Source organism: Alexandromys fortis, unplaced genomic scaffold (genome assembly GCF_014885135.2).
Source record: "Alexandromys fortis isolate MF-2015 unplaced genomic scaffold, M_Fortis_MF-2015_v1.1 scaffold_19, whole genome shotgun sequence".
Classification (NCBI taxonomy): Eukaryota; Metazoa; Chordata; class Mammalia; order Rodentia; family Cricetidae; genus Alexandromys; species Alexandromys fortis.
Genome location: NW_026067890.1, coordinates 8,056,162 through 8,084,158, shown reverse-complemented (window position 1 = coordinate 8,084,158; position 27,997 = coordinate 8,056,162). Strand labels below are relative to the sequence as shown.

At 42.6% G+C, this 27,997-nt stretch overlaps 1 long non-coding RNA gene across 15 annotated transcripts; it reads right to left on the bottom strand.

The window, feature by feature from the left end:
* Positions 1 to 19: 19 nt before the first annotated feature.
* Positions 20 to 27,997, bottom strand: LOC126506583 (uncharacterized). Of its 15 annotated transcripts, none has more exons than XR_007593371.1 (5): positions 27,471 to 27,949; positions 11,522 to 11,703; positions 6,688 to 11,021; positions 6,480 to 6,567; positions 20 to 4,853 (listed from the first exon to the last, which is right to left on the bottom strand). It is a non-coding gene; the product is annotated as an uncharacterized lncRNA (long non-coding RNA). The 15 variants fall into 15 exon arrangements; XR_007593363.1 differs by having other exon boundaries at positions 20 to 3,759; XR_007593362.1 differs by having other exon boundaries at positions 20 to 6,814; positions 6,952 to 7,074; positions 8,034 to 11,021.

The following is a 27,997-nucleotide window of genomic DNA, read 5'->3' as shown; positions in this document are numbered from 1 at the left end:
AAATACAGCTGCATTTTATAATAATTTTTTTTATTTCTTTGATAATGTCATAGCGATGTTTTGCTGTTAACCGCAGTGACATTGCAGTCCCCTAGTCTGTTGGAATCGCAGCTGAGTAGAATCCTCGTGTTCCCAGCATAGGAGCACTGAGCAGCGGGAATGCGTTTCTTCACGTTATCAAGCATCTGCCTGCGAGACGTCAGGTGATGTATTTATGAGGTCTGGTTCACAGAACAACGAGGCATGAGGAGAAGTTTGTTAAGGATTTCAATAAACTGGAATTAGCAAGAAAAAAGCACAAATCACACATGTCAAAACAACAACAACAACCAAAAAACAAGTGTTAAATCCGTGTTCTAATACCATAGTGGGGAAAGACAATAGGAAATGAACATAAACGTGCAATAATTTAACCCAAACCATGTCTCTACACAGTTAAGAAGAGTATCCTATACAATGATATAAAATGACTTTTTTTTTTTATTTTGGAAAGCACTGATCATAAATACTTGAATAAAAATTAACTGAGAACTCATCAAGCCCTCTTTCGGCCAATGACTTAGAAGTGTGTTCTTTGTTGTATGACGTTTGGGTACTAACAGTGCCATCACTGGGTCAAACCCCGGCAGTGATAAATAGATTTCATCTTATATGATCAACTTGCAACCTTCGCTAGGTAGATGTCTATCGGGAGGACACTGGACTTGGTGGCGTTGATGGCACGCAGTTCACTGAGAGCTGGGAGAGACTATTCCTCGCCCTTCCCGACCACCTAGCCCCTCCACGGTGGCGGCAGACACAGGAGCAGGCAGCGGTGGTCACAGGATCGCTGCTCTCCTCACACAGGCCCACGGCAATGTGACTGCATGAACGAAGAAAAAACCAAAGCCAGAATGCCAGAGCACCTGGTCTCTGCGTCTCTGATTCTGAACTTGGTCTGATTTCTTTGACGAGTGATGAAATATAGTTGAATCTATGCTACGATCCTCTTAAAAAAAAAAGAAAAAGCAAAAACAAAAATACGGAGACATCTGTGGAGGAAAGCATGGAAAATATGATCCTCTCCTGGGCTGTTCCTGTAAAATATAGCCACAGTCTTTCTCAGACAGCCACACTGGTCGTGACCTATACATTCTTTTCAAAGTACATCACTGAGTCTAGTGTCAAGATGTGGTTCATTGGTGCAAAAATAGATAACACTTGCTGTGCCAAATTAAGGGGTCCCTTCAGACATCTCTTCTGCTGACGGGCGTATTGGTAAACTACGCTGTAGCCCATGGATGGGATGCTGCATTCCCGTCCTCAGAAGCTGATGTCACAGCAGCACAAGTGGCTCTCCAGATCCTCTGAGTTCCCCCTTAACGCCCTACGAGTACTCCCTTGTATGAGTTATTGCATTCCTGAAACTGTGCGTGTATAGCTTTGTACGGAAGTGAGAGATGCTGGAGCAGAGAGCTTTGTGCATGATCCTTCTTTGTGCTGATATACCGAAACTGTGAAAGCAGCCCAAAAATTTACAAAAGTACTAAAAAGAGAGAAGGGTGGGGAGACGCCGTTCTTGTTCTTACATGGAGACAGGGTCTTACTATGTAATCCTGGCTGGCGTAGAACCCGTTATATAGAGTAGGATGGCTTCAGACTCACAGAGATTGGCCTGCCTCTGCCTCCCAGAATCCTGGCATTAAAGGTGGGCCCTGTCCCACGCAGCAAACAAACCAAAGAAAATTAGTAGGTGATGGCTGTGGAGGGATTGAGAGTTAGTGAATCACTGCTTTCCAACCACCTACACACAACACATAGGAAAGGATCATCCATGGCCTCTCAGACCATGGGGTTAAAATACTGACAAGAAAAAGATCATTCACCATCAGAGTCAACCACAGTATATTGGGAGAAGCGCTTCATCTATAATGAGAGGAACCTGGCCAGCAGAAACTTAACCAAACGACTGAAAGTTACTATTAATTTTTGGGGGGTATACATATGTATGTGCCTGTTCACACGGTGGGGGAACACACGTGTACTGATGCATACGCACATGCAAATGTGTGTGTGGCTGCCAGAGTGGTATATGTGGTGTCTTCTTCAGAAGCGCTCAGTCGTGTATATGAGGCCAGATCTCACTTGAGCCCGGAACTCTCAGGTTCAATTAGCCTCCCTCACCAGTCTGCTCAGGTGATCCCATTCTGCCTCTCCAGTGCTGGGATTGCAGCCTGGACACAAGCAGACCTACAGGCCCAGGCTAGACACAAAACAAGCAGGCACAGGCTGGACACAAACAGGCCCAGGCTAGATACAAACAGACCTACGCCAGACACAAACAAGCCCAGGCTAGACACAAGCAGACCCAGCATTTGTGTGGGCTCTAGGGATCCAAACACTGGTCCTCAGGCTTGTACGACAACTACTTCACCTGCTGTGCCATCTCCCCAACTCCCTTTCTCTTTCATGGAGATGAGACTGTAAGTTGTGAGGCCCAGTAATTTAGCTACTCCCAGAGAACACTGGAATTGACAGCTGTGAGGAAAAGAAACACAATGTGGGGGAAGAAATGCTGGGAAACATTCCATGCTGTTTGACTGGAATGGGAGGAAGCTCGTGAGCATGCTGCTTTAAGGAAATGGTAACTCATAGTAGATCAGTATGTAAGTAGAAATAGATATAGTGAAAGAAACAGTTGTGTGTGTGTGTGTGTGTGTGGTTGTAGGCATAGCTAGCTGTGTACACACACACACACACACACACACACACACACCAAAATTTCCAATTTCCTAGTGCAGTCCTTGGGAGGCCCAAGAAGTAAAGAAATCTTCTCAACTATGAACACAGCTCGTGCCCAGGTTTAAGTTTTGTTCTGTTTTTGTTTCCTTGTTTTCTGAGACAGGCTCTTGCTATGTAGACCAGGCTGGCCTCAAACCAATAGGGGTCTTGTCTCCACCTCCCAAGTGCTGGGATTAAAGCATGTACTACCACATCTGGCCAGACTTAGTTTTCTAGAAATCATTCCACAGCAAGAGAAAGCAGGACTTCTTGAAGAAACGACCAGCTCCATCACCAAAGCAAGAATACCATTCTGGGATAGAGAGGCTCAAGGGACCATAATAATGGGGCCACATGAACAGAGAGGCTGAATCCGGTTCAGTGAAGCTGCTCCTCCCTAGTGCTGGCAAGGCTTCAGCTTGTCCACTCAAATTGGTCTCAAGCAGTTCCCAATGACTGGGAAAGCTGAGAACATGCTGAGTCAGAAAGGTGACTAGAAGACAGAGCTGAAAGTAGGCTATCCAGCGAGCTGGTGGAAGAGTCAGTCCGTGGGGACACTAGTGGATTGGCAGGCAAGAAAGTTTCCATTTTGTTGTGAAATGCTGTGCTCTACAAAGTGCTGGCAAAATGCAACAATTACAGTAATGATTGGCATGGACAAGAATAATTAAAAATGCAAAGCCTGGTGCTTTCAAGTTGATGAGGAATGGGATGTTTACTGTTTCGGATCATTTTTAATTGCTTATTGATCAACGATAGCATGCTTGTGATTTATTTTAAAGTGAACAAACTGAAATATGCCATCTTAACCAAGTTTTCAACATTAATAGCATGAGATAAAAGGCAAACGGATGGGGCTCAGGAAGTTGCCCAGCTGGTAGAGGCCTCGGCTGGTGTGCCCGTGACCTCAGCACCACTTGAACCCAGTGTGGCATTGTGCTCCACTGTGGAAAACTGACTGGACAGGATGTTTGAGGCTAGCCTCGTAGACATAAGACCCTGTTTGAAAACAAAGGGAAAAAGACAAAGTGACATCAGACAGGTCTTGTTCCAATGCTCCAAAGAGACCACAACAGTGCTTACATTATATTGTTGATTTTTGTTATTTTGTTTAGAAAACCATAAAGCATGAGGAAGCATTAGACAAAACCAAGCTGAAAACATTTTTTAAAAAATATTTATTTATTATTATTTTATGTGTATTTGTATTTTGCCAGCTCATATGCACGAGGGTGCCAGATTCCCTGGAACTGGAGTTACAGACAGTTGCGAACTTCCATGTGGGTGCTGGGGATTGAACCTGTGTCCTCTGAGAGAGCAGCCAATGATTTTAGCCTTTTCTCCAGCCCCTACTGGGGGCTTCTTACAAAATAATTTCTAATTCGTCATTGCCAGTGGTGAAAGAACAATATATATTATCTCATTTAACCCAATCAGGAACCAGAGAGAGAGACTGATAAAAGGTTTCGAGGGACCCAAGAAAGGGACCCAAGCAGCATGTAAAATAACTATATCACATGATTCCTGATGGACTGCCATGGTCCAGCCGCATGACTCACAGTGGACACTACTCGGATAGCTGCTATTTGAGTGGAACCTGTAGTTAGACAGACAGTGATGCTGATCTAATTCATGCTCGCTTCTTTAGTTTGATGGTCGTGATGTGGCTTTGTGGGACATTGATCTTTGCACAGAGAAAGACACTGAGACTCGAGGTAAGCAATGATGCATGATCTACATGGTTTTCTGGAATGACAGAAATCGAAAAATCTGGGTATTGGGCTTCCAGGGATTTGTATACACCAGAAAACCTTACAAATAGATCACCAATAAGTCTAGTTCTTACAAAATGCAAAGTTAAGAAACCATGAAACAAAGACGTAAAATTGTGTTTGGAATGACAAACTACAAACCTGCGTAATTTAAGAGTTAAAGTAACCACAGGGGCAGTGATGGCTCTGTGGTTAAGAGCACTGGCTGCTCTTCAGAGGACCTGGGGGCAGCTCACAACCATCTTTTACTCCATTCACAAGGGATCTGACGCCCTCTTCTGGCCACTGGGGACACTGCACATGTGTGGTGTACAGACAACCCTGTAGGTGAAACAACCAGACACACAAAATCCAAAAAAACAAAAATAAAGACATAAAGAAATAATTATATTTTTAAAATGATTCTGAAATGGTAGAAATCAAAGAATGTGATTGTTGATCTTCAGGGATTAGTGCACATCACACAACCTTACAAAACATTACCGATTAATTATTTCAAAATGCAGTTAAGAAGACACAAGAACAAAAAGACCTACAACAACATAGAAAGTTGATATTTAAAATTGCACAAAATAAATTTAAATATCCAAACTTGTAGGTAATAGCTGTGATAACTTTAGAAGAACCAGAAAATTTTAAATACTTATGTTGCTAAAATTCCTTCCCAAAGGAAGAATATCTATCAATGTCTATCCCTCCTCCCAGGGTTGCTACTATAAACCATGGCAAGATTCCATCAAAGTTCGCTCTGGGCAGCCAGTGAATTTATTAGGCTTCTTTATAGAGCCTAGGGTGGGAGGCTACTTGCAGGGGGTATGGGCACTCCTTTTCCAACTGGCCGTACCTGGAAGAATTTACCAAACAGAGAGCTACTCCCTAGTTGCATAGATACAGCCCCAGCTCTAGTCTTCCTAGGTCTCTATACACTCCATTGCCTTCCCCAGACCACACACAGTGGTGCTGGGTGGGAGGGAGTGGCTGGGTTCTCAGGTAAGAGTCTCACGCCTTATTGCCCCTCTATGTGGGGGTGCACACTATCAACACCCAGTTGAGATGATCTTTTGTAAAGTGGGGGGAGGCAGATAGACACCCCAAGATGGCAGTTGCTTGGCCAGAAGGCAGTCACACAAGGCAAGTTAGGGAATAAGAGCATATGACGTCTGCAACAGCGTAGACAGACAGACTTCAGAGTACACTGTGATAAGTGAAACAAGGTAAAGACAGTATGATCTCATAGGTGGAGTCTAAAAGGTGAACTCACAGAAGCAGTGAGTGTTCAGACCAGTAGCAGACAGACAGACAGACAGATATTGACAGATGGTAAACGACAGAAAAGTGTGGCAAACGTTAACACTTGGAATATGGGACACGTGCTCTGACAGCTGGGTGCTCGGCGAATTGTGAATTTTTCTGAGTGTTTCATGAAGGTGTGAAAGTTAAGAAACGCTTTTTGACACTGTGTGCTAGGAAAAACAAGACTTCCTTCTTCAAGGAAATTTAGTTCTCTGGAAGATATATGACCAAATCTCTGCAGCAGGCGTTAACATGTGCATGCATTCATACATAAAAATATGCAGAATGAGAAGAGGATTTTATCAGTGTTGTTATACCTTTTAAATATAAGAAGCAATTATTATGCAAAATACACAAAATAAGAAAAACACAGAGAATTGTTTAATACCATGTTCTAGATATAATCCCTGTTAGTTAACTCTTCATTGGTGTTGACTTTCTCTCACTGTTTCTGTGGTGCGTGTCTGTGTGTGCACGTGCATGCATGAATGTGTGAGTGTTGTGTGTGCACACGCGTGTGTATGTGTGTGTGTCTAGGCATGCATTCTCTCCACTGGAGGCTGGAACTGCTAAACTGGAGTCACGAAGAAGTTTTGGCTTTGTTCTTTTTCACTCACATCATCATGAAGTCATTTCTTGGCCGTGAACACTTACCGGAAAATTCCATTGTAATGGTGTGCTGTGTTCATTTGACCCCTCCACCGACACCGTTGTTGAAGATTTTGAACATTTTTCAATGATTCTGTATGAATTATTCGAAGGAAATTATTCTTAGAAAATTAGGCTTTGTTGTTATTGTTTTAGATTTTTGAGCTAGGATATCCTCATATAGCCCAGCGTGGCCTTCAACTTCCAACTCTACCTCAATGTCCTGAGAGCTGGGCAGGCACCGCCATATCCGGCCTATAATTTCTGATATCCTCACTCAGGTATGGTCCATGCCTCCATTTTGTAACATGAGATGCTATTTCCCCTGTGATTTCCTAGTTCTTTTAAAATAGTTGTTTATAAAAGGACAGTTTATTATATTAGCTACTATTGATAATGCATGCTAAAATAACAAACGGTAGCATTAGGTTCTGTATTAAATTAGCTACTTATCACAATGTGAAGCGTAATTCCTCACTTGAGCTGGGTCTAGTGGTCTGGGATTGTCATTGTAGCCTGGATCTGAGGAGGCTGAGGCATGAGGGTTGCAAACAGGCTTGTTTCAGCTTGGAGAGTTCACTTCCAGCCAACTTAGTGAGACCTGTTTCAAAATAGAAAGTGAATACGGAATGGGTATAGCGCAGTGGCAGCCAGCTGACTGTGGCAGCTAGATTTTAACGGCAATTTGACAAAAGCTAGAACCACACAGGAAGAAGTAAGAACCACATCGGCCTTTGGGTAAGCCTACAGAGCATTTTCTGGATTGATGATTGGTGTGGCTTGTCCCTGCTCATGAGCAGTGTGACCCTTGGCAGGTTGTCCTGGATGCTGTAAGAAAACAGACAGCAAGCCACGGAAAGCGAGCCAGCAAGCAGCACTCCTCCACGGCCATTGCTTCTGTTCCTGTCTTGAGTTCCTGCCCTGGCTTTCCTAGATGATGGACTAAAAACTGCAAGATGAAAGGAAGCCTTTCTTCTCCAAGCTGCTTTTGGTCATGGGGTTTTGTCACCGCAGCAGAACCCCTGAAACTTGCCTAAAATGAGGGAGGCCCTAGGTTCATTCAACAATACAGAGAAAATAAAATTTTACTTACTCTTCAACTTCTGAAAGAAAATTTTGATATAAGATACATCTCAAAGAAAGCATTACATTCATTTTTCTCTTGTTTAATTCTTTTCCCTGTGTCTTCCTTTCCCAAGTTCTTCACTGTAGATTTATTATGTCCTGAGTTGGAAATGTTTTTGTGTGTACATGTAAGTAAACCGAAAAAAAAAAATCACCCAATGGAATAACAGTTACAGAAAATCTTACCTGTCCTCTTGAGAAAAAAAAAATCAAGGTCAAGAGAAACAAAGGGGAGAGGGTTTCACAAACTTCTATAGAGCATGGAATTGGTGGGATTTTCTGTAGGATAATAGAGCGGCATCCATTACATTGTTACATGGCCACGACTATGTCCCTATTTTAACACTTCAAGAACGTGTGCAGACATTTTCGTTTTTGAAGAACAAGAAATAGCATGGCTAATGGGGATCTTAAAACCCCCAGCCGGTGACTTACACTTGTGTGCGTCAATCCCCTCTGCCCTTCAAGGTTTTCTTAAGTGAGGTGAGACGTAGCAAACGAGTGGACAATGGGATCCACCATGCGGCTCTGTCCCCAACTGCCCTCGGCAGATGTGCTAACGATCTGTGCAGCGGCAAAGCTGGCATCTGCGGGGGCGAGAGAGTGGAAATGAAAGCTGCCTAGTCCTCAAAGAGCCAACCAACTGCTGAATAATTAAGGTCCCAGCAGATGAGAAAGACGCCTAACGAGTCCTGCCTGCTCAGCCCTCTCATTATAGGAAGCAGAACGGTGGTGCAGACTAAGGCCCTCCACCAAGGGCTCCCAGTAGATGCGCTAGCCTGTCAACGGGGACCCACAAATGAATTAAGTGGGCTGAGAATAGAGACGAGAATGCCGGCAATTAGAAAGATGCTAAATGAGTTTCCAGTACTAAGTGTTTAAACCCTCTTCAGAGCCTCCCTTTATGTTACTTTTATTCCCATTAAGAAATGTTAACAGATAAAATGGATTAACTGCAACCACAGAAGGCCTCCGACAAGCTTGTAAAGTCTCATAGATGGCAACGAGAGAGGAAAAGTTTTTTACCTCACCCAATTGCAATTCACAATTGGACAGAATTCTCTGGTGGGTGTGTTATAGCTAGCTACTCTTGCCCATTTTCAACCTCTCTGAAATAGCTTTTTTTTTAATAACCTGGGAAAATTTTTCCTGATAAACTTTCTGAAATTCTTGTCTAAAATATTTGAATATACGTGCATGTGTGTATGAGTCCACGTGTGTCTATGTTCATCTGTGTGTGTATGTGTTGTGATAATTCCATTAAGCAATCAGAAACATGAGAAAATGAAGGTCCCTTCCTTCTGAGAGTTATTGATACAATATATGAAAGATGCTTGCAGTTAAGACCTTAAAAAATATGTAGAATGATTAGTACTGTCTGCAGTGTGTGGTGATTGCAAGTACACGTTCTTTTGTTACATTTGATTGACTGAGACTAGGTTTCACTACATTGCCCCAACTAGCCTCGAACTTGCTACTTAGCCCAGGCTGGCCTCCAACTCACAGAGACTCACCTGCCTTTGCCTCCCAAGTGTTGGGATTAACTGCTTGCACCACCAACCACACTAGGTGCACACTCATCTGTGTGAATGTAGACACATACATAGTGTTCCTGTGGGGGGTCAGAGGACAGCCTTGGGGGTCTGTCATCTTCAGTCTTGTTTAACAGGGACTCTGTTGCTCTCCTGATGTATGTGCCAGCCTAACTGGCTGCCAAGCTTCTAGGAATTCTCGTATCTTGTCTTTACTCCCCCTCTCCCCAGGAGCGTGGGGGTTGAAGACTCTTGAATTACTATGCCCAACTCTTCCACACAGATTCTGAGGATTCAAACTCAAGTAGATCTTCACATTAGCATGGCTTCCAAAGGAGCCGTCTCGCAATTCCGGGTTTGTTCACTTTGATGCTACTCTTTCTATCCAGGTTCACAGATGTTTACATGTTGTTACTAATTACTTTACCTCTCAGAATCTAAAACACTTCTCCTCCTCAGCATAGTATATGTTTTATGTTGTGATTTCTGTTTTGTCTTAAGACGGAACTCCTCGTGGCTGGAGACATGGGTCAGTAGTTAAGAGCACTGGCTGCTCTTGAGGACCCATGTTTGGCTCCCAGCACACACATGGCTCACAACTGTCTGTTACTCCAGGCCCAGGGGATCCCAGGGCCACTTCTCAGCTCTGTGGACACCAGGCACACACATACATGCTGACAAAATACCTATACAGATAAAATAAATAAATTTAAATTTTTAATTACAATAAAAATAGAAATCTTTGATTAGAATATTAAGCACTCTTGGAATTGTAATCAACTCTACCCAGGGCACAGGAAGGGCACCTGGAATACTGGCAACATTAAGCATAAACTACTAGGTTCTTCCATACATTCTAGACACTAAAATGACCTCTAGATAAACACAGCAGTTTTAAATTTATCAAATTAGTTATTTATGTTTTCGGTTTATCTGCTCTTATCTCACCGGCTCTTGATGTAATCTTTGGTTGTTGCTGAATTGCCTTTCTTTTGCAGAATCAGCACAAATCCAGTGACACTAATGAAAGCCACCTGTCACCATGCCCGTGCCCATGTACTAGCTCCATAAACTCCATCATAGTGTGAGTGTCCATACAGGGGACTGTGTGCTTAAACCTGGTGAATACAATAATACATTGAGTCTCAAAGACTCATGAAAGAACTTTTTAAAAAAGAATCTAGTATTTAAAAAATACGGGAAGCTATAATTGTAATTACAGAACTTTTCTCAAACCCATGGTGCTAGGTTCTAAATTTTGAAATCATAAATTTATTTGTAATCAATCTTATTTTTTTCTGGTTACCTACCTTATATTTATTCTATTTGTACCAGCTCAAATTTCTTTGGGGTTAAGTGCTTCCTCCCCAGTGCATGGACCCCGAGTCAGACTGTGAATTAAGTGTTACATGCTCCTTTACAACTAAAGGGCCACCAAGGCAGCTACTAGCCCACAGCCAGGGCAAAACTAGAGAAGGTCAAGGGAGGTACCCTGCATGCAACAAACACCTTCATGCTTCAGCAGCAAGGGAAAACCCGAGCGTGAACACCCCCTTAATCCTGCCCTTTAGGTAACACACCTTATCCTGTGCTCTGATCCCTAGAATCCATTCTCTTCTTCATCTCTAATAACAGAAGGCCCCAGGGTTTTAGTCTGGGGACCACACTTGCGAACTTTACTCCAGATCTGCTTCGACATCGACGTGGCTGTCAGCAAATGGGAAGTGAACATGGAGAGTGAATGCAGTGTCTTGGTTGCTTTCTGTCTTCAAGGAAGTTGCACAGCTCTGCAGTTCTCTGCCTCCTTTTAGTGTACATAACTGAAGATTGGAGGCTAGGGTCTGGAGGTGGGGCCCCAGAAAACAGAGCAAACTGGGATTCTTGGATGACACTGTGAGCAGACAAAAAAAAAAAAAGGAAGGAAGGAAGGAAGGAAGGAAGGAAGGAAGGAAGGAAGGAAGGAAGGAAGGAAGAAAGGAAAGAATATTTTCTATCGCAACATTTTCTAATACAGAAATTACTGGGTCAACATTCTTGATAGGTTTTCTGTCTTTGATTTAAATTTCTTTCTATGCAATCACAGAGACAAAACTATAGGGAGAAGTTCTTTGTACTTTTCCGAGATGGCAAGAGTAATAACTCTTACCCCACAGTAGGCACTTGAGGACAGAAAAGTGAAGAACTTTTTATTCACACGGCCTTCTGTGGTGGGGAGCTATTGTAGTTGTTTCAGTGAAATGATTGCACCAGGACCTTTTAGCAACACTAAGTTGCCAACACTAAACATCAGGACAATAACTTTATTCCCAACACAGAGCTGGGCAGGCATGAGTACATACAGCATGATGTGTTGGCAGAGGAGGAGGCATGAACTGGAGCAGGGATGCTCACCTGCCAAGGACTTACAAAGTCGAGGCTTTGCCTGGAGCCATGATGAATGTCACAGATTCTTCCCCTGTTCTTTCCAGCTGAATCTGTAGTTTCTTTTACAGAGTAAAAGAAGTCGTTCCATTTATTGTGAGCTTAAGTTCGCTGTTCTGCTTTGGAGGTCCAGCTGCTAACAATGAACCCAGCTGTGGATTTGAATAAACATGTGTTTGAAATCTGCTTCATTCTTTCATTTGACTTTGGGAGCTTCTGTTGAGCATTGTGACAAGTGCTTTATCATGACCACGGGGCGTTAAGTATGAAACCAAGACAGAAGTTGATTCTGAGAAGTTATTTCTTTTTTTATAGAAGAGTATAAATTGAATCATGGTGCCACATGCTGGTGATTCTAAGTCTTGGGTGAAAGAAGCAGGAGGCTCAGTGATTCAAGGTCCACACTCTGTTACATAGCTAGTTTGAGAGTAACCTGGACGACCACAACAACAACGAAAAGAATAACGTAAAGCAAACAAATAAAGTATAAAAGGTTCACCATAGATTCACTGGGACTTACTTCTAAGTTTGGAAAATCTAAATTACTATTGTCCAAGAGTAATTTTATAATGTGGAATATTTAATTTGCTTATTAAGAATATGAGTACCGTAGCCTGTAATAAATGAAAAACATACTTGTGAATTTTCATGACTACCAAGCCAACCACATTCTAAAATCATTAGCAATGCTTAGTTTAATGAGATTGGCCCTTTTCATATTTAAGATAACACTATTCAATTTGTTTACAAAGAAACTAGAAATTCCTTACTTTTCCTGTAAGCATTGGGATTTATATATATTTCCTGTATGGACTTAGCCAAGGGTTGAGCACTTTACACATTTTCCAGGGGATGATAAAAATATGACCTCTCAAAACCACAAAGGATTTTATTTGTGGCGTATGTGCATGCATAGACCTGTCCCATTGTCCTGTCGTGGTGACCAGTATTGTCCTCTGAGCTAACTCTTCCGTGTCATCTTACAGGATCCTACCCTCAGTCCCCAGAGCCCACTTGTGAGCAGCCTCTGATCCATCTGTCCAGCCTGAAAGCCTCTTTAAAGAGGCTTCTTTATTGATTTTTTTCTATAGTGTATACATTATATTCTATTAAATCTAAAAAGAAAAGATCAGTACTTTGTATCATTCAATATCTCTTCATTCAAGGAAGGTGCATGTCTTAAGTCTTTGCTGTGTACCTGGAAGTAAGTAAAACAAAGGATAAAAGAAATGTCCTGCTTTCAGGGTGTTTAAACTCTAGTGAAGAGCAACACACAGTAAATATCAAAATTTGTATATAGAGATCTGCACACACAGACACATTTGTACCCTGTGTATGTAACCTTCTGTTGCTGTGATAAACGCCATGACTGAGGCAACTTATAGAAGGAGGAGTTTCTTTGGGCTTCTGGTTCCAAGGACTAAGTGTCCATGATGGCTGGGAGGCATGGCAACTGGGAGGCATGGCAACTGGAAGGCATGGCAACTGGGAGGCATGGCAACCGGAAGGCAGAGAAGGCAGAGCAGGGAGCTGAATGCTCACATCAGCTGTAAGCACAAAGCAGAGGAGAGAACTAGAGTGGAGTGAAGATATGAAAACTCTCAAATCCTGCCTCCAGGGATGCTTCCTCCAGCATGGCTGCATCTCCTAAAGCTTCCCCAACAGCACCACAAACTGGGGATCAAGTGCTCAGATACCTGAGCTCATGGGGACATTGCTCATTAGAATCACTACATATCCATATGCAAATGAGAATTTGGGTGAAGATAAAAGTTATGAAGAAAAGCAAGGCATAAAACGTTTTTACTGTGTTACAGCTCTGAAGGGAAAGGCTCCCCCAGTGGAGGTGCTGCAGTTCCGAAGGGAAAGGTATCCTGGCAGTTGAGAGCCAAGGAATACCACGGTGTCACTCCACACAAGCCTCACACGAGAGTCTTATTGGGAAACACACAGGAGGGTGGATGCCTCTGCTTGGGAGATATCAAGGGTGGAAACTGGTGGGATTTCAAGTACTGAGCTTGGGCGCTCAGGGATTGGAGGGATTCTAAACTCAGATACTAGTGAGCTTTTGAGCCCAACAATTGGTGGAGTTTTAAGCCCCAGAAGTGAGTTCAGACCTTTTTTTTTTTAACCAGATAATTACACTTACAGATTCTTTTGTTTTGGTAGTTAGCATAATTTAGGCATTGTAATGATTTTTTTTTTTAGCTTGACATAAACCAGAATGATTTGGGAAGAGGGAACTGCAATTTAAGAATTGCCACCATCAGACTGGCTTGTGGACAAGTCTGTGAGGCATTGCCTTGATTACTCATAGGAAGCCCCAGGGCACTGCAGGTGGTACCACTTTTGAAAAAGTAGTCCTGGGTTATACAAGAAAGTAAACTGAGCCATGGGGAGCAAGCATTCCTCTGTGGTCTCTGTTCAGCTTCCAAGTTCCTTCCTTGAGTTCCTGCCCACCTTCCCTCAAAAATGGACATGGAAGTGTAAGCCAAATAATCTCTCTGCTCTCCTTCTTGATTTTCATTAGTTTTTGGTCACAATAATATAGAATACCTTTAGAAATTCTACAACAGGAGCCTATATTAAGTTCCTGCTATTGAACTTGCCTGGGAGTTCTTCTGGTTGGATAACACATAGTAGTGATGCTATTCTTGGACCAAGTCCTTCTGTACTACAAAAGGCAGATGTGCGAACATCCTCCATACTGAACCCTGGGCTTTCTTCTGTCTCGCCCTCCCTTCCTCCATTTGCACACAATCTGAACACTCTCTTTGTCCTGCACCAGCTCTTTTCAGTCTGCAGCCAAGTGGTTCTGAACCAACAAGAAGACCTGGAGTAAGAACAAACAGAGGATTTTGTTCTATCTCTCAAGGAAAGCTACAGAGGCGCAGTCTTGTTACATGGTGTCTGGAAAGTTAAAAGTAAAAAGTGTTCCATTCCAGGATGAAGTGCCTGTTGCTACATCTTGCTGCTGGTGACAGTTCATGTGGAATGTGTAAGTGTGGTTCTGTATGTCTTCTGAAAAGCAGAGATCCCTCTTTATCACGCTCAAACTTGAAATGAGCCCCATCATATTATGAGAATCGTAACTGTCACATATTTCTTTCCTAGTTTTCTCTAAATAATGTTTAAGAAGCATTGTACACTTATTTCTTTTGTAAAGCTGGTGGGCGGTTTTCTAAAAAATGTGAGACTCAATAGATTTCTTTGTTCAAAATACTGAGAGAGAATCCCAGTGCTCATGGAATTCTCTTATTATCTTTTTAAATTAAAAGAGGCAAAATGGTGGTAAGATAGCTAATTACAGTCAAGATAAAAGGTTTAAAGCACCGTTGTTCCACAAGTGCATAGAAAACTTATGGTGGGTCAGGACAAGAGTCGCGCTCAAAGCTCCCCTTGCATCTAAGAAACATTTTTCTAAAGCTAAATATCTCCTTTTACGCCCTTGGTGAAGAAATTTTAATAGTGCCTGCATGTTAAAGTAGTGTTAAAACAGAGAGTATAGTTTTCAGAACTAAAAAGAAGAAAAGAACACACTGAGGGACACTGTACCCTTGAACCAGATAACAACAGTGGGCATTGTCTGGGTGGGCACCACCCGTAGGCCCTCCTCCGCCACCACACACTGTTGCGAGGAGGAGGTTAGAGGTTCTGAAGGCACCAGGCTGCTCTCTTACTGCCAGTGCTGACTGTGGACTCTTTCCAGACTTTCACTCTCTACGACTTCCCTCGGGTTTCCTAGGGTGTAATCTGTTAAAGACCAAGCTGTTTGCATGAGTAGCAAAACATTCTTTTGTTTATATAATAACGTAGTTTTAGTTTTCATGAGTCATATCTTAACTGAACTACCTACTAAAGCATTACTTGGCTATTTCAGACTCTCCTGTGATAGTTGTTTTACAACCTGATCTTATGAAAGTGGATTGGAGAGGATCAGTGACTTACCTAAGGTACCCTGGGAGGTGACAAGGGTATGACCTGACCCAGAATTTACCCAATAACCTGTTTGCTACGTCAGTTTTGATGCTTATGATGGTCCGAGTTGCCCAAGAAAATATATTTCTATCTTTGTGTATATGTGTGTGTGCTGTGTGTATGACCGTGAGTATGGTGTGTATGTGTACTCCACCCCTCTGAAAGGATAAACTTAACAATTTAGCTGCTTATTTGTCCTCAACATCTAGCCTTGGATGTGTGATCCCAAGGGCTCTCACTTCTTGTTGTATAAAGACACAGACCACGGCCCACTTAAAAGCTAGATTGTCAAACCCCCCACCCCGCCACACTGTGTTTAAAGTCTCCCTTTGCTCTTCACTGGTCATGGGTCCTTGGTTGAGTTAATTCAGTTCAGCACTCTCCATCTGCAAGAGAGTTATTAGTAACTAACTCAAGACCACTGCAAGAACCAAATGAGTTCATGTACTACGAGTCTGGTAAACAGTAAGCTCTCAGTGTGTTGACAACTTGCTCCCCTCCTCCTCGAGACAATTATCTATATAAATTTGTGTACCATAGCTGCATTTTTATTATGTTAAGTGACTCAAACATGGGGACTGAATTTAGTTTTCAGACTCACACTCCATCATGCTCTATCCCAGCATGCTTTGAACTCTTATGTTCTTAATTTTCTACCAAAGATGATCTTCCTGTTTTGCGTTCCTTGGGCTAATCTTTGCCCAGATCACTAAAGTTGCTGCCTGTGTTCCCAACATCCCATCATATTTGCATAGATTACAGATGGTCTGCATAAAACCTCTGATTGTTTTCAGGAGTTTCGGTGGGTCTCTGAACTCTAAAGAGCGTGTAGCAGTCTGCAGGATCACTCCTGTTTTTATCAGAATTCGGTGGTTTTGTACCAATCAGCAGTGCCCTTTGCCGGTCTGGCAGGCAACCGTCCCAGCCCCCCAGGGTCTATCACTGCAGTTGCCTAACCATGTCTCTGTCTCCGTGTCAGGAGAGCTGTGGTCCTAGGACAGGAAGCAATCTTTGTAGCCCAGACTGCACTAGAATATAACCTTGATCCATAATGAACCTGGCTTTTGTAGGGTCATTCTAGTGCAGTCAGAAAATGGCCTGCTAACGAAATGTTCCTCTGTCCTGAATGACAGCTCCTGCTGTCCCTCTTCAACCACACTGAGCACGTCTGTGCATCCACAGAGGCCATCTCCTGTGCTCACAGACTCGGTCATCTCAGTGACTACATCTTGCCCTCCACTGCTCTCCTCCTCTGTGACAGTGTCCTGAGGAATTCATGCTCCAGTCCTTAACACAGATATTTCATTATATCTGTGACTAAGTTAGGGAAATCATTCCTGCTTTGAGCAGAAGCTCTAATATCAATGAAACTAAGCTTCCAGGTGATTATTAACTGTGTGATGAAAAGGGCTCTATATTTATTTACTATGCTTTCTTGCTAGAATTCAGCCACGGGTATTCGGGCTGTTGTGAGTGCAAGCAGGGCTCCACCCACTCACAAGTCTCCTTTCCAGGCCTTGGATATGCCCATACTTGTCTGAATTCTGTTGTAAGGATACTTTGCTCTGCATACTTATAAAAACAGCTCTACATAAGGAATGTACAGGGTTAATTATACTATACTTCCATTTTTAAAAGATGCATTTATTCAGAGACATGGCCAGGCTATGATATAAAGCAATCTACAATGTAGGTTAAAATTCAAAGTCTGTATTAATACATTTGTTGGAATGCTTCAGTTTCCTTAGGACTTAAGCTACAATAACCTGTTACATAATCCACCCCAAATGCAGTCCTCGATAAAGCATCTTTGCATTCTCTAGATTTACAGTGTATTTCCCTTTGAGTGTTAAATAACCATAGTTTAAATTTTTTCTAGACTGATTACATCATGCAACTTAATTTCAAATACATTGGTGGAAGAATATACTCAAAAGATTTTTATCAGTCAGCTATCTATGTACCCTCTACATAAGGCCATTGAAATCTTACCAAAATCTCTGTTACAAATCTGCGCATGCTTTTGCTGGGAACATTACTTAAGCATTCCTCCCGAAAATTAGGATATGCATGCATCATCCGTGATCACCCGGCTCCCAGGTACACAGACTGCAGACTCTCTCCGGAGCCTCTCTAATTTCCTTCATTATATTTCATTCCTTGTGCTCCCCAGTCCTCTTGACCTCATTTTGCCGTGTCCTTCTCATCTGAGATGGCCACTTTAATATAGTCACTGTGTTTCCCTAGGCTTTGAGATATGTTGTTTTCTCTAGGGCTCATGTGCTTTGAATGTACATTACTTTTTAAAATTTTTATTAGATTTATTCATTTTACTTTCTGTGTGGGTGTTTTGGCTACATGCATGTCTGTGTGCCATGTGGGTGCTTGGTGCCACAGGAGACCAGAAGAGGGCACTGCTCTGGCAGTGTGGTTATGGGTGGTTGTGAACCAGCATGGGAAGGAAGCAGGGGTGGAATCCGCTTCTGTCTGCATGCTGGGAAGCTGCTTTTCACCTTCCATCAGAATAGGAAGCGGAGGGAGGAGGAAATTGCCACTCAGCTTCCTTTCTCCTTTTTCTGTTTGTGTTTCCAACAAGATCCCATCTGTGGGATGGTGCCCCCAACATTCATGATATGTTGTCTTCCCTCTATCAGTCATCTCTGGAAACACCCCCTCATGCATACCCCCATCAGGACAATGCCTTCTGTGTGTCTTAATCTAATCAAGCTGACAATAAATATTAGCCATCACACCTAAAGCTATCACAGTGGTTACACCTTAACACAGCACAACACAGCCTCATCACATTAGTGTTGGTGATGTGTAAACAAACCTAACGGGCTCTCAGTCATCCTAGAGCACAGCACATGATGAATGACGATAATAAATAACTAGGTTGCAGGCTCAGACACTTACGATACCGTGCCTTCATCATTATTTTAGAGAGTACTTACTAAAACAATAAGCCTACTGTGCGACAGAATGTTGTCACATCAGCTGCTGCTTTGTGTACTGCTGTGGAATAATCTGGTATACTGTGAAAATGTGTTGTTTCTGTTGTTCATAAAGAGCCTTTGGCTGGTAGTCAGTCAGGAAATCTAGGTGGGACAACCAAACTAAGGATGCTGGGGTGAAGAAGGGTGGAGTCACAGGAGACACCGGCAGATACAGAGGAAGCAGGATATATAGAAAATGAGATAGCAAGCCAGGGAATGATGGTGGCATAGGCCTTTAATACTAGCACTCAGGGAGGCAGTGGCAGGTAGATCTCAGTGAGTTCAAGGCCAGCCTGGTCCACAGAGTGAGTTCCAGAACAGCCACAGATACACAAGGAAACCGTCTCGAAAAACCAAAAAAAGAAAAAAGAAAAAGAGGGAGAGAGAGAGAGAGAGAGAGAGAGAGAGAGAGAGAGAGAGAGAGAGAGAGAGAGAAAGAGAGAAAACGAGGTAATAAACCATGGGACATTTGGCAGAGGGCAAGAAGGAGGAAGGTAGAAAGAAGGGCAGAAATTAAAGCAATATAAGCCAAATGTGGCAGCTTCTCACAGATTGTGGTAGACACTGAATTTTATCTAAAGTGTGGTGGGTAACCTTTGGAATCAGTTAAGGTAAGAGGTCACATGACATGAGAAGGAAGACTATTTATATGAGCAATAATGGTGGTTTGAATCTTGGTAATGGCGTAAAAATGAAGAGAATTGGGGAGAAGTTTTGGAAGCGGTGCTGACAGGCCAGGGGATGAATTGGACAGGGGGATGAGAGAGAAAAGGGATGATCTGTTGATTTCCACGTGTAACATGGTAACTGTTATTTTCTACCTAAAGCATTATCCCCGAAGTAAACTGTGCCACTGTGTTACAAGGACACAATGACAAAGTAGGAGAAAAGCGGAAGCCACACAGGAACCTCAGAACTGGGAACAGAAGTGTGAGAAACCTAAATTATGGTGATGGCTGCACAAAAGAATATACTTACTAACTGCAGGCTTGTGTATCCGAAAGGAGAAATATTTAAATTAAACTTCAGTGAATTTCTAAAATCATGGCAGAAAACATTCCAAGCTCTTAGCAATAATTACTTCCAGAAGATGTAATGATGGAGAATTTGAACTTCTCTGTTTACATCTTTCACTTCTTTAAACTCTTTTATAATGAATGTATAATAATTTCAGTGGCTACCATTTTCTATCACTTCTTTACCCTATGGAAATGTAAGACAAGCAACAGAAGATTTGAGAACAGGGCCTGTAATGGAGCAGCCTGTGCCCTCTTTCTACCCTCTGCATGCTTCCTAGGAAACACATGGAATGACTAGAACTCTGGAAGCCACCTGGGGGCAAAAGACAATTCCAGTAACAGAAACAGCACACAGTAAAGGAGACAGCATCCTCTACACACGAGACCAGCCTTTTCCTAGGTTTCTATTACAGGGGAGAATGAATTTTAAAGTATTTAAACCAAAGGAAATTGGGGCTCTTACTTGCAAATAAACCTAATCCTGATTTTTTTTAAAGAAAATCTTTAAAATCAGCAGTAAAAGTTTCCAAACATTTTATCTTAGAATACAGACAAGACATTAAAAAAAAAAAAAAAAAAAACCTTTAGGGAGGATGGGGAGATGGCTGAGTGGTTAAGAGCGCTTGTTGCAGAAGACACAGGTTCAGTTTCCAGCACCCACATGAGTTACCATCTGTAACTCCAGTTCCAGGTTATCTGATCCTCTTCTTACCTCCATGAGTACGAGGTAAGCACATGATACATATGCATGCCATCAAAACATTCACACACTTAAAACAAGTAGATACACACTTTTAAAAAGACATTTAGCTAGAAAGAGATACACAGATGGTCAATCAACTTATACAATTATGATCAACACCACTGAGCATTAGGGAAATGCAAATTAGAACCAAATGAATTACCACTTTAAATATATCAAGAGGCGTAGAATAAAAATAGAATACCAGATGCCAGCAAGGGCCGGGAGGAGTGGATTATGCACACACTGGTGGTGAGAATATAAAATGGTTTGAATGCTCTAGAAACATCATGTCAGTTTGTTTAGAGACCAGACACTCATTTACACAATTACACAGTACATGTTTAGTCTAAGGAAGTAAAGACTTAGTGTCTCACAAAAATTGTACATGGATATTTAGAGTAGGTTTGTTGTGAATATTAAAAACTGGAAGCAAACTCTATATTCTTCACTGCTTAAATTTTTAAGCAAACTATAGCCCATCTTTGCTGGTTAGTCTTTGTCAACTCAACACAAGCTAGCGTCATTTAGAAAGAAGGAACCACAATTGAGAAAATGCCCCCATCATCTTGGCCTGTGGCAAGCCTGTTGGAAAATTTTTTAATTATTGGTTGATGTGGAAGAACCTAGTCTACTCTAGTTGGTGCCATCCCTGGGAAGGTGGCCTTAGGATAAGCAATCAAACTGAACAAGTCAGGGATAGCAAGCTAGTAAGCAATGTCCCTCTATGGCCTCTGCTTCAGTTCCTGCCTTGAGTTCCTGCCCTGACGTCTCTTGACTACAGAAACCTTGAAGGCAAAAAAAAAAAACCTTCCTCCCTTTTTGGTCATGATCTTTACCACAGTTCCTTTTGGTCATTATCATTACCACAGCAAGAGAAAACCAACTAAGCTAGGAGTTGGTGCCATGATTATGTGGTATTATTGTGAAAGACATGACCATGTTGTTCTGGGAGGATTATGAAAGGGTTTGGAATTCTGGGTTAGAAAAACTCTTGAGTTTCCAGAGTTTAAGATACTATTGTGGGGCTTGAGAGATTATGCTGATAGAAGTACCAGCAAGGGCGGCCTGATGACTGAGCGGAAGCAGAGACATAGCAAGGGTCCAGGGACAAGCTACACACTTCAAAGGCATGTCCACTGTGACCTAGCTCCAGCTAGGTCACCTCATAAAGTTTTCCTCTTCCAAACTAACATCAAGAATTAGGGACCAAGCCTTCAACCGTTGAGAATGTGGAAGTGTTTTATAATCAAACCAAAAGAAACTGCTTCTGTTAAATCCCCTCTGCACATACTCCAGGCCTAATGACTAGACAGAACTGTGGCACGTGCACAGGGAAGGCTGCATCACACTGGGGACCTTCAGGAGTCACTCTCTACACTTCTCACCTCACAGCCATGACCAGTCTGGTGGAGACCAGGCTGGAAATGAAGCCTGCACTGTGCAGCAGAAGCAGAGTGAAACCTCATGCTTGGATTCCTGAATAGAGGTTAAGGATTAAATAACCATGTAACTATTTCTCAGTTATACGAATGCAGATGGCTCAGATGGTTAGATATCTACCATGCAAAAATTAGGAATTCCCAGAACTTACGGGGGAAAAAAAAAAAACCCAAAAAAAGTAGGGTATGGCAATATGTACCTATGACATCAGTGTTCACAGGAGTGGAAAGGGGACAGGCTGACACAGGCTGAGACAGGCTAACACAGGCTGACACAGGCTGACACAGGCAGCTCCTCAGAGCTTGTTATCCAGTCAGACTAGCAAAATGTTAATCACTGCGTTCAGTGGCAGACACATCACAAAAGTTGAAGCAAAATTGATTGAGGAAGACACTCAGGGTCAATCTCTGGCTTCCACGCACAGACACACCCGCAAAAGTACACACACACACACACACACACACACACACACACACACTTAAAATATAACCAAAAATGCAAGACTGAAGGAAGGCTACTTAAATTCCTGTCCAGGGACAGATCAAAAGCAGCTCCAAAGGGAGGCAGAAAAACACTGATTTGACTTAATAAGAACACTCTAAGTCCTTTATGAGCAACATTCTCAGTGCAGAAGTATTTCCCATAGTTTTAAACTCTTTTCTGATTTACACACCAGCAAAATATGTGGGCACATGCTCACATGTGTGACCTTTTCTCCTAGTGTGGCTCTATCAATTTCCGGCAACTTCCAGTCTAGACTGCAGAGGAGTGCAGTAGAATTCCTTCATCGTACACTTTCCAGTTCCCCGATAAAGCGCCACAGATACGAGCAGGGTTTTGCCATGCTGTGTGACGGCTTCGACTGCAGAAGAACGGCAAAGCAATTACAGCTGGACGTTTGGGTTGGAAACCAGTTCCTAGCAAGAATGAGAAAACATGGCCTTTCTTCTCTCTCTCTCTCTCTCTCTCTCTCTCTCTCTCTCTCTCTCTCTCTCTCTCTCTTTCTGCAAGCTCCTGTGGCAAACAATCACATTTCTCTTTTCTTCTAATTCTCACCAGAATCAACATGCTTACTGATAGCGCGTTTTCCCTGTGAATGGATAAGGAAGACTCAAGTGAGGCTAACTCCAATTGGAAGAAACTCTGAGTAGTTGATGGCTGGCCAACAAGCAGAAACTCCACATCGCTCGCAGCTCATCTGCTCTCAACGCCCAGAGAACAGCGAGCCTGCAATGCACTGTGGCCCGTGATTGCTTTTAGATGCGTTTTTCCATAATCAGAAACAGAGTTGGCATGTTAGCCAAAAGCTGACATCACTATCTTTCGAGACTGCCTTTCACATTCGTTCAAACTAAACATTTTAGGGTAAACCAATGTTTGTGCTGGATATAATAGTAAGGTGTGCACTGTTTAGAATTATACATTCCATCCATTTTATGGTGCTACGTGCATCACTTTTCCTATCCCTCTGTCCAAAATAGGACAAAAATTTCAGAGTTCATTTGAGTTCATGGTCCGAGGGGGAAGATCTGTCATGGTGAGGAAGACACAGAACCTGGCACAGCTTGGTTCATGATGGCAGAGATGTGTAGCTGCTGATTTTTTTTTTCTTTCAACAAGGAAGCAGAGAGACTGGGCTGAAAGCAGTGCTGGGCTGTAATCCATGAACAACATCCCTTCCAGAAATCCACTTCTTTAGGCTAGGTCCAATCTTCTAAAGATTCAAGAATCTCCTCCAAATGATACCATCAGCTGGTGGTCAAGTTCAAACACACGAGCCATTATGGGTTATTTTACATTCGAACTGTAACAATTTACCCAAGACACCATTGGCTCATGGCTATCACAAATGCAAAATTCATGCAGTCCAACTTCAAAAGGCCCTATTGTGGGGAAACTCTATTCAAAAGTCCAGAGTCTTTTCTGAGAGTCAAGTCAGTCTCTTAATCGTGAACCTTCATTAAACAAAAACAACGTGTGTGTGTGTGTGTGTGTGTGTGTGTGTGTATCCAACATTAAGTGACCTGGAGTAAATATTCCCATTCCAAAAGAAAATATGGAAAAATTAAAGATTGAGCTAAAGTATAACCTAAACCTCACAGGACAAACCAGGACAAACCCTGTGTCCATATCCATCACCTAAGACTCATGGCGGCACCATGTGGGCTCCAACAGTCTTGGGTAGTCCTGCCTATCTTAGTTTGGTTTCTATCCCTATAATAAAGACAACAACCAAAAGCAACTTGGATAGGAAAGGGTTTCATTGGCTTACACAACCTAATAATCACAGTCCACCCTGAATTCAGAGCAGGAACTCTAGGCAGGAATTATGCAGGGCCCATCACAAAGTGTGGCTGGGCTGCATCTCAAGCCAACAGCAGAGCTTGACATTGTTAGCCACACTGTGCTGGTTTTGTAGGATTGCAGAATACAGGAGTCCCACGGTCCTGAATGCTACTCACAAGTCCCACAGAGCCACACAGTTAGACAATGTGTGGCAGGGTCATACTTCCGGGAGGGAGGTTCTAAGAAACCACTGTGTAAATCTGTGACAATGAAGTTGAACTTACAATAGAGACCCCAAGAATACTGGCGATGCCAAGAACATTAGAGGGCCTTCTGCCAGGGCCTAGATGTTAGTGTTCCTGTGCTGTGGCAGAAAAGCTCTAGGGCTTGTCCTGCTTAGATTTTATTTTTTAATGGTTTGCTATGAGGCTGGGTCATCTGAGAAGGGAGAACTTTAATTGAGAAAATAACTCCTCTAGATTGGCCAATAGGAAGTGTGCGGGGAATTTTCTTTATTAATGATTGCTGTGGGAGAATTGCTGCAATCCTCAGGAGAGTCTCCGTTCTTCCTTGAGACCTAATGGGTACGGTTTTGGTTTTTGGTTTTTTTGTTTTGCTTTGTTTTTGCTTTTTCTGTCTGCTTTGTATTGTCATTCTGCTCTTCCAGTCACCATAGTTACGCACTGAGCTCACAGCAGGCTGGGGCTTCTGGGCCTCACCTGTCTAAACTCTCCCACATTCCTCCCACAGTGCAATTCGTTGTTTTGTTTTTTTCATGGCAGGAACTCACTATATAGTTTTAGATGACCTGGACCTTGATATGTATACCAGGCTTGCCTCTTGCTCAGAGATCCACCTGCCTCTGCCTCCCAAGGGCTGGGATCAAAGGTGTGTCCTGATCCATAAAGAAGTTTCAAAGCCCCGTGCATTACAAGGTCAAGGTTACCACAGCAATTTCTCAGAAGGAATTTACTCTATTCAACACTTTTATCATTGTCGTAATCAAATACTTGACAAGGGAGATCCTATCATAGTGGGGACATGATAGAGGACTAGTTTACGTTTTGGGGGAGGCAGGGGAGCAGGAACATGGAATCAACATGTTACATGGTATCAACCAAGGAGCAGAGTGCTCAGGCTGGAAGCTAAGACTCTGCTATTATCTATCAGGCCCACTTCCCAGCACCACTTACTCCAGCTAACCTGCTCCTTGGTTTAGTGACCATGGAGTTCAGAATAGGACATTGGATCCCCTGGAACTAGAGTTACAGATGGTTGTGAGCTTCCATATGGAAGCTGGGAATCAAACCTAGGTCCTATGGAAGAGCAGCCAGTGTTCTCAACCACAACCATCTCTCCAGGCCCAATACATATTGAAAACAAAGCAACATTAACAACAACAAGACCCTCTGTTCACCTGATGCAAATCTCTGGGCAACTGTTTTATCTAGATCAAAGCCCAGAGGTCATTTGAAAATTAAACAACAAAACTTGAATTTCCTTCTTAGGCCCAGCATTTAAAATCCAAAACAGATCACTGAAAACAAGCAGGGCTTGGAATTGTGAAATCTCTTTAAATGCAGGTTTCATCATGGCTTCACCACAGACCTCACACTGCTTTCCAATTGCTTTTGCCTTTGCTAACCTAGGTTTGGATAGGAGATAATACTCAACTTTTAAGTAAGAACTGAGCTACAAAAGCAATAGACAGTATTAAATAGTCGGGCATTTAATTTGAATGTGCAGTATCATAGAACCACATGTTCTTCAGACATCAGGATGATGCTCAAGAAGTAGCTTCTTCACGTTATTTATTTCTTACAGAAGTTGAACAGGTTCTTGACTCCTTTGTGCACGTTACATAGGCACCTCCAGGGATTGTACTCTGCTTGCTAAGTTTTTCACTGTAATGTTGTAATGCATACAGATACTGAGTCATACATTCGAGCAGCTTTAGGCTACTGCCACAGACTATGCCACTTATGATACATATGGCTCCTGTTCCTTGAAGCTGGGAAAGCCTAGACCAAAGGACAGGCCTCTAGGGAGGCCTTCTTGCTGCATCGTCCTCTGCAGAAAACAGGACAGAGGAAGGGAGAGAAGGAACAAAAGGGAGACAGAGGGAGAGGAGAGATTCCCCCAAACCACAGTTTTATGATGAGCCCATGGATAAAGTGCAGTTCCTGTAGGCAGCCACCATTCCTTGCTCCCATGCCTCAATGCTGTTACATTGGATTATTTTCAATACCTGTTTGTTTTTTCAGAGAAACATTCAAGTGTAGCCCACAGAGACCTGTTTGAAAAGTACACTCCTTTCCCTTTAATGGAATGTTTAAGCTTACTAAATCTTCCACCCTAGTGACCTTTGCAGCTGCTGCCGTACTAGTACGTTGAGAACATTATTTTTTTTTCTCATTTCTTATTGATTCTTTGAGAATTTCCTACAAAGCATTTGGATCATATTTATCCTTTCCCCAGCCTCTCCAGATCCACGTCTCCTTCCACAGCTACCCAACTTTGTGCCCCTCCTCCTCCTCTTTTTTTTTTTTTTTTATTTAAAGAAACCCCATCAAGTACAGTTTGTGAAGCCCATGTACTCTTGGATGTGTGGCCTTCTCTGTATGGAAGTTCACACACTAGAGGCCACAATCTTAGAGAAAACTGCTCCCCCCCTTCTTTCTGCAGTTATCAAATAATAATAACTTCTCAAGGTGGGACTTCGTGCCCCTCTCGCTTCTCAATGCAAAACTCTTGCCTGGCCTGAGCCTGCTAAGGTCTTGCATCATCCTTTGGTCTCTTCATGCATGTACAACCCCACACATGCACTTTCACCACATGACAACCACACACACACAGAACATACAGCAAATATTTTCTTAAAACTATTGAAATGCCATACAAAATGAGTTACAAGGAACCCAGGAATTAGCCCACGTGTTGGACTTTCCTGTTTCCTTCTTAAGTACTTTTTGTTTGTCTCAAGGCAGGCTTTCTCTGTGTAATAGCCCTAGTTGTCCTGGAACTAGCTCTTGTAGACCAGGCTGGCCTCGAACTCACAGAGATCCGCCTGCCTCTGCCTCCCGAGTGCTGGGATTAAAGGTGTGCGCCACCACCTGACCTGAAGTACTTATTTTGATCTCATATTATAATTTGCATCAAGGGAATTAATATAACACTGACAAAACCTGAACCTATCTTTCTTGCTTTTGTCCCTTTTAGTGAAGTCAATTTAGAAAAAAATTCACAATTTCATGCTTTGTCCTTTAATTGCCCAGTATGGCCTTTCACTCTAATGGGTAAATATTTTCAATCTTAACCCTCTTGAAATTATTTTAGCTTATGCTAGAGAATGCTGTACTTTGTTTTCACTAGTGTTCAAGAAAATTATCACCAAATACAAACCAAATTACACCCAAAAAAATTCACAAAATAGGTATACAAATTTATCAACTGACCTCACGTGTGATACTTAAGAAATGGGCGTTGGTGCTGGCAGGCCAGTGGACAAACGACAGCTGTGGTCAGGAGTCCTAGTGTCTGTTTAGTAGAGCAAGTATGTATCGCTGACAGTAAGACATGCCCGTGAACATCCCTGTCTAAACTTGCAGTTTGTAAATACCTGTCCATCAGTGCAGAGAAGGCTGGTGATGCTCGTGGAGATACGGAGATGTCCGCAGACATGTGGATATTTAATTCAGGCTCTACCATTATGCAAGTAGTATTTAAGGGCTGCTCTCTTGAAATTGCTTAAGGTAGGCTTTTTTTTTTTTTTTTAAGGTTTTTGTGCGCGTGCACACGCGCCAAGCTATCTGGCGGTCAGAGAGTCAATCCTTCACAAGCCGGTTAGTGTTGCAGTAAAAAAAAAAAAAAAAGCCCACACGCATACCTCAAGTTTTAAAAACCCAGGGCTGACAGGTAGATAGTTGGTTAACGGGAACAGGGACAAAAACTTTCCTTACGATCTGTAAAAACGTGATCTCCT